Below are 12,577 nucleotides of genomic sequence, written 5' to 3' on the forward strand. Positions count from 1 at the left end.
CACAATGCAGTCTGAGTCATTGCCCTGCAGCTGCACAGTGGAGGATCGTTTCTCTCTGTGTATTACAAGGTAAGAATCTGATTACAATCCTTCTCTTTGACCAAGTATGAGTGTGAACCACAGTATCTAATTGGATCTTTTATGATCCACAGATTGGTTTCCTTGTAAGCACAAGTGGATTTTCTCCATGCCTTTGTGCATAATGTCATTTACAACCCACTGCTGAGTGGGCTTGAACGCAGGACGTTCTGTTTTTTACCACTGACCACACCAATGAGGTAAATCCACACCTAATATTCTTTGGTTTCATTTATTTACCTTATAAACCACTTACGGCATTTTCCTTTTTCCTTTTTCTTTTTTGCTATTGATATTTACCCATGATGAAACATCTACTGATTGGTATGTTTCCTTTCATTTTTGTCAATGTATGTTTCGTTTCAATTGTCACCATTATATGAATTTATGTCACATACTTGCATTTGTTATGTTATATACTTGCTTGCTGGACTTATATAATTAGACTCGCCCTGATGAAGGAAATAATTTCCGAAATGCATTGGCTTTTTTAGTCTAATACATGTGGATTGTGGCAATTGCTTCCTCACTAAGGATTATTAGTGATAGCTTTTTGTTTGAACTACTATGGATAAATCATTTTTGATATGAATCAGAAAGACTCATCTTCCTTTCTCTAAGAAGTATGGTATATTATGGATACTTGAACATATTGTCGTGAATCAGATATAAATACGTGCCCATCTTGGGCCCCATATGAGAGCGGTTGTGTGACCCAGTATTATTACTTGGTCTCCAGCGTGTGTTGCAATTATAAGTCCGGGTGTCTCCAGACTTGTCACAGCCAGCTCCTTTTCAATTGGATGCATATTCTTTTTTGAAACATTTGATTTTTACTTGAATATTCTGAACATTTTTGAATACATGGTGGTGCCCACTCTCTTCTCTGCATATACTGAACACAACACAATCAGCACTGGACCAATCGAACCCTGTAACACCAACGACCTCCCTGCAGGGTCTTCATTAATGTGCGATATTTGGAGACCTAATGAGGAGAGATACAGAATCCCCACGCCTCCGTTCTTTTCCGACCCTGAAGCCCAGATTGTGCTCCCTATGATTCTGCATTGCAGGTTAAATTCATTGCCCTGCTTGAATTTTGTTTCCTGGACAAAAAGAATAACCAGGCCCACCTGCTTAAAAGTTTGAAATAACATGGATCTTTCCTGCAGTGAATTTTCGCCCTTAACATTCAGGGATCCAATTCTAATAGGCCTACCCGCCATCCCCAAGACAAGGCAATCTTTTCTTCCGTAGCCGAAGACCCCGAAAGGACCCAGGTCTTGCCCAGAATGATGTTTGCTGTTCTTCTAGTACATAAGGTACCGGTCATTGTGGAACCCCAGGGTACTCCCCCTCCCCCTCAAACCCTCTTGAAAGAGAAAAGGAAATAAGAAAAACAGCACATAAGTAAAGGAGAGTTCTGTGCAACCTTTCGCTTCCACCCATCCCCCTCCCCCCGAAGAAAAGTAGACGAAGAAAATAGAATCAAGAAGAGTAGATTGAAACAGTCGATAACATTTCCAAACATCGGATACGCCCTAGGTATAAACATAGGGCCGCTCTACAGGCAGAGCTCTGGAACCTAGTGCAAACCTAATGAAAATGTGATCCTTAATTTGGCAGATTGCCCGGAGACAACATCTGTTTGTGCCCAGCCCGGCTTGCTTGCCCAACAGCGAGCCACATTGAGGAAGACCGTAGGGGCCATTCAGCCAGAACCCCTTTCAAGTTTCAAAAGAGTAAAGTCTCGATCTGGGTCCTCTCAGTTGAAGCCACTGGATCCCCCCAGGAAGCCTCAGTCAGTTACTTTTAATTGGTTCTCTCCCTTGCTATGGTACAAAAAGGTACAAACGATAGCCTGAGAACCAAGTCCAAAATACGAAAAGAGGAACGTTTTCAGTTTTTTCTCCAGGGTTGTAAAATGAGAGTAATCTTAAGGAAGCTAGAATGCATTTTCACAATCGTTGGGGGAAGGCAGGCCACCAATTTGCACCCAGTTATATTTTGTGATAAACAGTGGAATGACAGTGGATGATCTTAGGGTTCTGTTTGGAGAATAATAGTATGAATAACCAATAAACAGTGGTCCATATTCATAGGACATGAGACTAAACAAGTAGATGATTTTAAAATGAATATGTTCCCACACAAGGAAGCAGTGCAAGATGCACAGTACCGAAGCCATGTGCTTCCTCATGTATGTTCTTACAGAATTATGAATGGTTGTAGTATCTGTACCAAGTAGGCTGGCAGGCCAAGATAAAGACTATTTGCATTGTCAATCTGAGATATAAGTCATTTATAATGTGCCTGTACACAAGTATTTCTGGGCAAGACAAGAGAGGGAAAACAGAGGGAGGACAAGACAACGATCTTACTAGGCCTTGTGTCATTCAGATTGTGCAAGTGCGAGAACGAGAAGTGCAAGGGGAAAGAGAGGGGTGGGGGAGTGTAAGGGATAGGGAGGGGAAAACAGGGCAGCAATGCTCTGAGTAAATGCAGCCAGTGAAGCGCGGCTCTGGGTAGTGCAAGGGGAACAAGGGACTGTTAGGTTAGAGTTACAGCCCTTAAGTGTGTGGCAGGCCTGGAGGCAATGCAAGGGTGACTGATCAAGAAATAGCCTGTTACCCAGTAAGACTCTGAGGGTAGCCAAGCAACCAGTCGGTACAGCAGACAGCTAAATCAGCAGGGGAGGGAGAGAGAAAAGCAGAGGAGAAGAGGAATGTTTTAAGCTGCTTCCGGAACTTCAGGTGGTCTGGCTCAAGTTTGAGAGGGGCAAGGAGGCCATTCCAGACGGAGGCACCTGCAGAGGAGAGAGATCTACCCCACACTCTCTGCCTGGAGAAGAGTCTAACCCTTAGAGAGTTGGAGGTAGCTGGGGGAGGACTCGAGAAGGAAGGTATTTTGGAAGAAAGTGTTGGATGTAGTGCATGCCCCGGCCCCAGAAAGACTTGTGGACAATGCAAAGGGTCTTGAACTTGATCTTGAATTTGATCCGTGCAACCACCAGGAGTCAGTGGACAGATTTTTAGGGCTGGAGAGATGCAGTCCCTGGGCTTGAGGCCAAGAATAAATCTCACAGTCTTGTTATGGATTAGTTGAAGAGGGCTGAGAGTAGAGGAAGGCAGACTGAGAAAAAGGCTGTTGCAATAGTCCAGCCTAGAGCTTCTGTGCGAAAGTGGGACTTCTTGGTGAAGTACGAGATGCGAGTAGAGAGAGAGTGGAGTCGAAGATGACACCAAGGTTTTTTGCCTCGCAGGAAGGCGAAGGAAGAGGGCCCAAGGCAGGCGGCCAGAGTGAAAGCGGAAAGCAGGGGCAGGGGTCCCAATGAGAAGGATCTTTGTCTTACTGGCATTAAGGCAGAGATGGTTCAGATGCAACAATCCTGAATCGCTGACAGACAATCAGGAATGAGTGAGTGAGGAGAGGAGGCTGAGGGGAGATCCACATGAGGAGAAGGTAGAGATCAGGTGGGCCAAAGGGACCGAGTAGAGGTTGAAAAACCAGGGTCAGAGGATAGAGCCCTGAGGAACGCCACAGGTGGAGAGAAAGGGATCAAGTTGGACCTGGGAGGGGCGGTCCAAGAGGAAGGAGGTCAGGGCCTGATCCGTGATGGCCAGGTTCTCACAGAGTCAATTGATCAGGATGGAGTGGTTGACCGTGTCGAAAGCAGAGGAAAGATCAAGGAGGATGATGACAGGAGAAATGCTGGATTCAAGGTTAGAGAGCAGATCTTCAAAGGTGTTCACAAGAGCAGTTTCCATGCCTCTGGCAGCCCTGAAGCCAGACCGATGGTCATGGAGATCACCAACAGATTCAGTGTGGAGAGTAAGCTGGGAGATGGCCAGCTTTTACAAGAGTTTTTCCAGAAAAGGGGTGATGGAGATTGGGCAATAGTTTGCCGCACAGGTAGGATAGGCAGACGGCTTCTTGAGGAGGGGGTGCACAAGGGATAGCACTAGACCAACAATAGTGGAAGTTATTTGTCCTGTTGCAGGATAGGAAGTACAATTTCTAATGTGTAAAGATGCCAGAAGACAGATTTTACCTAGGTGTCCAGTAAGAGATTGCAGTGCAGATTTACTTCCAGATTTCTGACTTGTTCAGCTGTGGCTGGGCACTCGCCTAGCTCCACGGAACAAAAACGATTATTTCCAAGTATCGGGATGGGGGCCAACAACCAAATTTACTGGAATGAGCTTTTAACATTGTTATTTATCCACGTGTTGATGGTTACGTTGCAAGAAGACAGTCATAATGGTCCCCCCGGAAGCGATAATTTGTTCAATTAATCAGCATTGTTGTCATAATTATAGAAATGTATGCCAAAGCTTTTGACCAATTTGTTTGATGGTGGAACCAAGACATTGAAATGGAGCAGGGACAAAGCTGCCCCTGAGGGACTTCGCTCAAAGATGAGAAAGCCAGATCTGAAAGGGGAGAAGGGTGGAAGAGGGCGATACATGACAATTGTCTGGTCTTGTAGAAATGGACTGAATCCACTGGAGGGTGCGGCCAGTGATTCTCTGAATGCTTCCAATTTGTGCAGCAGGATACTGTGACCAGCCACATCAAATGCTGCAGACCGGCCCAGAAGGCCCTGTGATGAATCCAAAGCATTTGTCACCTCTCCCCAAGGGGGGCAACCCTCTTTGGGACTTGGAAGGTGACCCTGCTTTTCTTAACACCCACTAGGGGACAGGGTAAGCGGGATCCCTCTGGAGGAGACTCCCCCCTTAGTGGACAGGAAAACCTGAAAGGGATTTAAGTCATCATGCCTCCTTATCCATCTCTTGGTACTAACCTACAACAGACCAGTACCATGGCATTTCCCATATCTGCCTAACAGCTTTGAATGAATTTGCTGACTCTTGCTGATCGAACGTCAACCTGTAAGGGGTCAAAAGGGTTATGGATCTCTAACAGAGTTAAAGGGGAGATACACACACCCTTTCAATATTATATTTGTGTTATTATTCAATATATTATGTGTGTTCCATATATACATTTATACCTGCATTGGGATGGTGACAGGACTGCAGGTTGGTCCAAAGAGGACTACATCAACATCCGGAGTGGATCAGCAACAGTTCCATATTTCCTTAAAATGTTTTGAAGGTCAAGCATCAAGCATTGAAGACGAGCCTATTCGTGTTTTTTTCAAAAGCATATAATTGCTCATTCATAAGTGGGCAGAATGCTGTTAAACTAGATCCCAGTGGTGTTCAATACATTTCTTCACAACACACAAACTGAGAGTGCATAGACAGCCATATATCTTTGTAGATTTCCAGATTTTAGTTGAGAAAAAGGTTACTAGCAGGACACAGAGTTCTCTAAACAGGTGAATAACAGCTGCAAGTAATTGTGGGTTAAGCAATTCATTCATTCTCTTTTTGGATGTTTCCAGCACAGCTGATACAGTCATAGTAAATATGTTTTGCTATCCTGATCTCTTTCTTGTAGTATGATGTATAGGTCAATAGCGCACGTTTATCTTCGAGTCAATTAGCGGTATTCCTGCATCTTTCTAATCAATGCATTTTCAATGTTGCATCTTTAGGGGCAATGGAGAACTATTTGTATCATTCTTTCCCAAGGAAAACCAGGTTTCAAGGTAAGAAACATTTCAATACGTTGTTACAGTTTTAAAGAGTTGGAACATTTCTCTCATAGTCCACAACGAAACAACATCTTTGGGCAGCTCCTGATTAAATGCAAAAGGTAGGTAAAGATTCCGAAAAAACTAAGCAGAGCTGCACAAGAGTAAACATTGAAGCTGGCGAGTATGACTCATTTGGAGACTGATCCAGACCCTGGATCATCAATCAAAGGCCTTGAGAAATAGGAGTTTACAGGTAGGAGGCAGACAGATTCACAATGGTGAAAGGGCTACCGGCGAGGACCCCCCCAGGCACCGTCAACTGCCACCAGAAATGGATCCAGAGAACGAAGACATCTAAGATGTTGTGCAGACTACTAAGATATGTTGAAGGGACCCAGAGGGCACAGGGGCAGATCAGTTCAAGTAACAGTTTTCCGGAGGTTGTGGTGCAGCACCCAGTAAACAAGTTCAGGCAACTCCTCAGCTTTCAGGAGGCTGGGACACAATGAAAACAAGTTCGTAGGAACCCCAAAATATGACCCTCAATCTGGAAATTTGCACACGCTTTTGTTGGGTGAATGGGCTTATCCATCAACATCCAAAAAAACAAGGTAATGGTTATTTAGAGGGAACAAGGCTAAAAAGCATCCCATAATCAAACTTGGCTTAGCAGATGGCCCGATTTAACAACTCTCCACCTATGACTATCTAGGCATAAGAATAAAGGGGGATTGCACTTGGAAGGAGCAGCTAGGTAAAGCCAGGCTTTCACTGGCTAGGTATAGTGGTATAGTGGTGCTCAGGCTAAGTTTACCATAGAGCATGGGGTAGGGTGCTGTGAGGGTTGCTCTGGAGGTCTTCAAAGCCCAGGCCAGGCAGGCAGCCCTCTATGGTTCTGTGCTTTGTGGCTCGACTAACAGTGAATCCTTGGCAGTGGTAGAGAACACATTTTTAAAGAATCTTTTAGGTTTACCCAATCTAGGTTTACCCAATCAATTTATCAATGCACCCAATCTATCAGTTAGTCTTGAATTGAATCTACAGCTCATCGAAGCAGCCTGCAAAGCTAATCTATTGTATTGTACAAGGGTTTGGACTAATGAAAACCTAATCAAGTATACATAAGTAGGCTGTAATGTGATGCCCAGTAAAAGAGCCATGCATTTGCTTTGGTTCCAGTCCCGAAAGAAGGAATTCCAAACCCTTGGGCTTATTGATTACTGTACTAACCCGGACACTATTTGTAGCAATTCCAAAAAATGTTACTGTTAATGGTCTTAAGGTAGCAAGGGAGTATGACATGTTTGTGGGGCTGGTCCATTCTACTCAATTAATAAGATACTGGTCAATAAAGCAGACAGTGGGCTATGAAGACTATCTGGACCAAATACATCCAAAACAAATGAGATCTTGTTATTCAAAGCACGTCTGGTCATTCTCTGCATGGCCACTGTTAAGAGCAAGCGGAACCATAAAGCTACCCCTACATATCCATTTTGCCCTGATGAAATAGAGGACATGGTTCACGGTCTTGTTTTGCCAGTACTATGTGACTTGAGAAGAGGATCCTTATAACCTCTGTTTATTGCTCATGCACTTAATACCACTGCCAAGGCTATGACACTAGACCTAGCAGCCAAAGATAATCTTGCAACCATGTCCACTAATCCAAGGGGGCCAGAGGGTCCTATATACCATGTTGTGCATATATGAGGCATGACTTCTCTGTTTGAGCTACTATTAGATTTTGTAAGTCAAGGGTAATGACTGTTTAATTTGAACAATACCTATGTTGGAATGTTCAGCTTATTTTATGCACTGTATTTTTCAACCATGTGGGATTTCTACTGTCACTCTAGTAATTAATGCACTTTTTGAACTTTTATATTCTGTATAGATTTTACTGTGATTAATGTATATTTATTCGAGTATAGTTTTTAGAATATATTTCTAAGTGTGTTTTGAAGATTTGTCTAGCAATGTCTATCAATTGATTGTATTGGTATTATTATTTTTTTTAAACTTTAGTTTTTATTAGCATTTTTAGAAATAACAAACACTTTCAAGAACCCAAGAGAAAACCCCCCCTGGTTTCAATATCAATGAACGTGCCAGCCCCAAGACTGCAGAACACCATACCAGTTTGTGAGGAACGTGCTGCTTTCTTTGTTCATCATCGCAATTAGTTTGTCCATCAAGAACATGTTTTTCACTTTTAGCTGCCAGTCCTCTTTGGAGGGGGGCTCGGGGCTTTTCCACATCTCGGCAAGGGCCACTCTGCCCGCCCACAGCATGGTTTCCCACATCCTAGGGTATTGATATAGCTCTGTTTCCTCTGGGGGGAGACCCAACAACATTGTTAAGGGATTCAGTGGCAAGCGCTCTTCTATTACCTCTGCCATCCAATCCCGCACTGAGCCCCAGTAGTCCTGAATTTTCGGGCAGAGCCACGACATGTGTCCTCTGGTGCCTGCTGTCCACAACCTCTCGGACACCTAGGCGAGACCACCATGAACATCCTCGACAACTTCGCGGAGTCCCTGTGCCACCCCTGTAGCACCTTAAAGTTGTGCTCCATGTCCGAGGTGAACAAATTTCCATGAAATGCTATTTTGAAGATTCTGGCCCAGGCGTCCTCTGAGATCTCCTCACCTGCTAGGTTGTTCCAAAATGTACGAAAGTTTCTTCTGCCTTGAAGGTCAAAGGTGTTTAAAGGATAGTTCCGGGACTTTTTTTTTATTGTCCCTACGGTTCGGCCATGTGTTTTTAAGCATAACTCGGTGGTTTATAAGGTAAATAAATGAAACCAAAGAATATTAGGTGTGGATTTACCTCATTGGTGTGGTCAGTGGTAAAAAACAGAACGTCCTGCGTTCATGCCCACTCAGCAGTGGGTTGTAAATGACATTATGCACAAAGGCATGGAGAAAATCCACTCGTGCTTACAAGGAAACCAATCTGTGGATCATAAAAGATCCAATTAGATACTGTGGTTCACACTCATACTTGGTCAAAGAGAAGGATTGTAATCAGATTCTTACCTTGTAATACACAGAGAGAAACGATCCTCCACTGTGCAGCTGCAGGGCAATGACTCAGACTGCACGTAGAAAACTTTCCTATGGACCTTACCCGACTTTTCGTCCATTAACGCACTCGAAATCAGCCGCCATTTTCTGATAATCCTATCATTTCCCCCCATCGCCCTGGCTCACCTGCTTTTGCGGCACTAAATCAAATCCCCCGCCCCTGAAACAGACTTTATCAAAACATTCATATTCCCCGCCTCTATACGTGACGTGACTGTGCTGCGTAGGCAAACGCGCCCAGGCGTCTTCTACGCGACTCCACACAGAACCCGGAAATCAGCACAGATCAGCTCACAACACAGCGCGCCACAATTGGGAATATGAAACTGTACTTTTAAATTAAACCGCAAGATTGTAAATTTGGTAAAGTACATTTATTTGACATCAAATGTTTTGAGAATATTCAGCGATTTGCATTTTTATTTGCTCTTGATCCAAAATAGTTCGTCTTGAGGCAAGCGATGTTCGTGTGCAGTACACAGGGTGTTGGTTTACGATAAAATAAGCTCTTCGGTTGCACTGATAATCGCATGGCTGTTCCAACAACGAGGCACTAGGCCACCACAACGGTCTGTATGTTGCATCTAGCCGTTAGTACCGCGTAAGGGCATACTTGTACTTGGCGATCGTCCCATAAAATGGTCAGGGTGGTAACGTTGTTCACGCGGAGAAGCAACTGGCGGTTAAAAAACCCATCCGCCGGTGTCTGGTACTCGTGACACATGCAATAATGAATGATGTACCTGTTTGAAAAACATAAAAAATGAAATTAGTCTCACCATCAGATCTTTATTAAAATTATTCATTTTATATATTAGGTCGGGAAATTATTTCATAGCTAGGACAGTGCAACTGGGTATTATACGTCAAGGGGGGGCTGTAGGATACTGAGACAGTCCCCCAGTGCAGGGGTTGACAGGGAGGCAGTGCAGGTGGAGAGTGGAAGGGCCCAGTACCGAGGTCGCAGACAGTGGACCAGTTGTAGCAGGGGAGAGGGAGAGAGAAAGCAGAAGCAAAGAGGAAGGTTTTGAGGTGCTTCCGTAAAAGGAGATGGTTCTCCTCAAGATAGTGCGCGGTACAAAACAATATGCCACATAGAACGAACAAGTACAACTTAACCCGTCTTTAAAGCTACTGTATAGTAATTAAATTGCGGTATAAACTCATCTAAAGAGTTACTTACATTATATTTGCATTTTCCATTGTGTCTGTGCGTAGGGCAGCCCCGAAATACCACTCCTTCTATGCCGACGTTATTTCTTCTAATGAACGAACATTAAATGGCTTTCGTTTCTGAAATTATATTCATTATCGTTTACGTTATTGCACCACACCCCCAAAAAGAAGTCTTTCGGGATGGTCCCGGCCTGTCAAGGTCAAATAACAATAGAACCTTATACTGAGTCGTGGGCCATTCCGGCACCCGAGCAAAAAATCAAAGCAGCTGACCTTCACTTTGAACGAGCACACATTCCTAGTTAGCTACATTCAGTGTAAGGCCATCTCACAGGACTTGAAATTTACACTCCATCTTTGCATTTTGTCTGCGTGCATTTGCAGCCCCAGAGAACCATAAATACGGAGACATTCTATATTTTTTGAAAAATGATTTATATTACCGTTTGGTTTAATTCAATGCGCAAATGAACAAGGTTGGATAGACACATTGCATGTACACTGAGCAATCAATTTTATTTACACAATACATAGCTACACATATTCAATGGGCCTGCGACATGAGGAGACTCCAGAGCAAAGTCACAGGTGACACCCGGGTGGTTCGCACAACTGCACGGTGAAGGGAGGGGCAACGGTGGAGAGACACATTGCATGTACACTGAGCAATCACTTTTATTTACACATTACATAGATACACATATTCAATGGGCCTGCAACATGAGGAGACTCGAGAGAACAGACAATCAAATTACAATCATTTAAACCGTGATGTGTATTTCTCAATGAGCTCTTCTTTAGGTGGACATGGAACACAGGCAATGTTGGGTGGCAATGCAGTTGTCCCCTGCACAGGTTCGTTCACAACACCATTTATGTGCCTATCTAGGACGTCAACAATAAGTCTCTCAATAAACTCATATTGCATATCCTCAAACACTGGTTTGATCACCCATTGTTTACTTCTTTTAGTGAAGGCCTTATTGTAGCGAAGCGTCCCTAAAGTTCCGGTCGTCCTACTTTGTTGACGGCCAACATTATGATTATGTGCCAAGACCGCTAGAAGAGTCCGATTTATCATGCCCTCCATGCCAAAATGCAATCGTTTTGGCCTGTACTTTAGGCACATATTGTGGAACACCTCCAAATCTCCTGTGTGGCAGAATTCCGTGAGTCCCCTCAAATCTCTTGTTATAGTTTTATCAAATACAATCTTTTCAATGGCTTTGTGAGTGGGTGATGAAGGAATGAACCACTTCTTCTTCCGTGCCTCCTCTGTGGACAAATGGCCATGTTCACAATTGTGGAAATGTTGGTTTGTGTTCCAACGGTGAATGTTGGTACAGTGTAGCATTACTGACCGCCATTTTTCCAGTAGAATTTCCAACGACCCTCCACATGTTTTTGAGCTCCACCAAAGATGGTTGCTGATTGACTTGGACCACTGTGAAATACCTTGCATATCTTTTTTTTTACCTGCAGCCGACATTTTTTTATTGATTGTTTTTGCAAGATGCCAAACGTCAAATTGGTGATTTATATTTTTGTACTCTTCTCTCATTGTCTTGGCAATTGAAACGTGTCTGTCCGTGGCTATCAGGTCGATCACCATTCCCCGCGATTGTAGTTCTTGCAATGATGCTACAAAGCCAACTTTCTCCTAGGCCACTGAGGATGTACTTTGTGACACCTGCACGACCACCGAACTCACAATTTTCTTACTTTCCATGTCCTGAAAGTGGTAGGTGCAGTACTTGGCTGAAAATCCTGGGCTGTCGCACTGTCCATCACCGGCTAGCCTGAACCGTTTGCCCGCGAATGTACTATCAATAGACATTTTTTCCATTCTCCAAGCTTCGCTAATGGCTGGAAATAGATAATCGGTTTGGTATTTGTAGAACTGAGTTTTCGCAATGAAATGGATTCCCACAAACTGAAAGAAAGACTCTAACTTTTTAAAACTTGAACCACTAAAAAGTGCAGCCGCTGCACAAAGTAGATTGCCTGCTGGCAGTTGCCCCAGCATGGGTTGTGCAGACCATGAAAAAGGATGATATTTTGTACAGGTAGCATGTATTTTAAGGTTAGTGCCTCGAATTGCACGAGTCACATTAATCAATGGCTCCCCACATACTTCCCCACCAACCGAATGCCCACATTTCATCCGAATAATAATATCAATCAAAAAACTATCGAATACAATGCATTTGGCCTCTTTCCTTATACTGTCACTCTGCATCCCAGCTGGTTCGGCCTGTAACGTTGAGGACATGTCACTCACATGAGAGGTAGAATCTCTGATATCGTCTTCCGCTATGTTCAGTGATATTGATGGTGTTTCATTGTCGTCCACTTCATTCTCTTCCATTGCAACATCTGTTCCTTCTCCGGCGATGGGTGAATAAAACAATTTCTTCAACTTTCTCGCGGTCTTAGTTTTTGCGGGTGTGGATTCTGTGAATTGATCTCCGACTGCATCCGAACTACCAGGAGGACATTCACTATCAATGGCTGGTGGTGGTATAGCTCCGTTGTCAATCACTTCATATTCTTCCCATTGGCACGATGCATCTCCAGTCTCAAGTCCCTGCCAAAAGGTTTGACAAGCAACATCTCTCGTTCG

At 43.8% G+C, this 12,577-nt stretch overlaps 1 protein-coding gene across 2 annotated transcripts in view; it reads right to left on the reverse strand.

Annotated features, from left to right (window-relative positions):
- The window catches only part of EXT2 (exostosin glycosyltransferase 2), a 1,411,400-nt gene that overhangs the window by 1,013,662 nt on the left and 385,161 nt on the right, over nt 1-12,577 (reverse strand). The gene's annotated exons all lie outside the window — the stretch shown is intronic.

Source organism: Ambystoma mexicanum, chromosome 11 (assembly GCF_040938575.1).
Source record: "Ambystoma mexicanum isolate Mex_15411 chromosome 11, UKY_AmexF1_1, whole genome shotgun sequence".
Classification (NCBI taxonomy): domain Eukaryota; kingdom Metazoa; phylum Chordata; class Amphibia; order Caudata; family Ambystomatidae; genus Ambystoma; species Ambystoma mexicanum.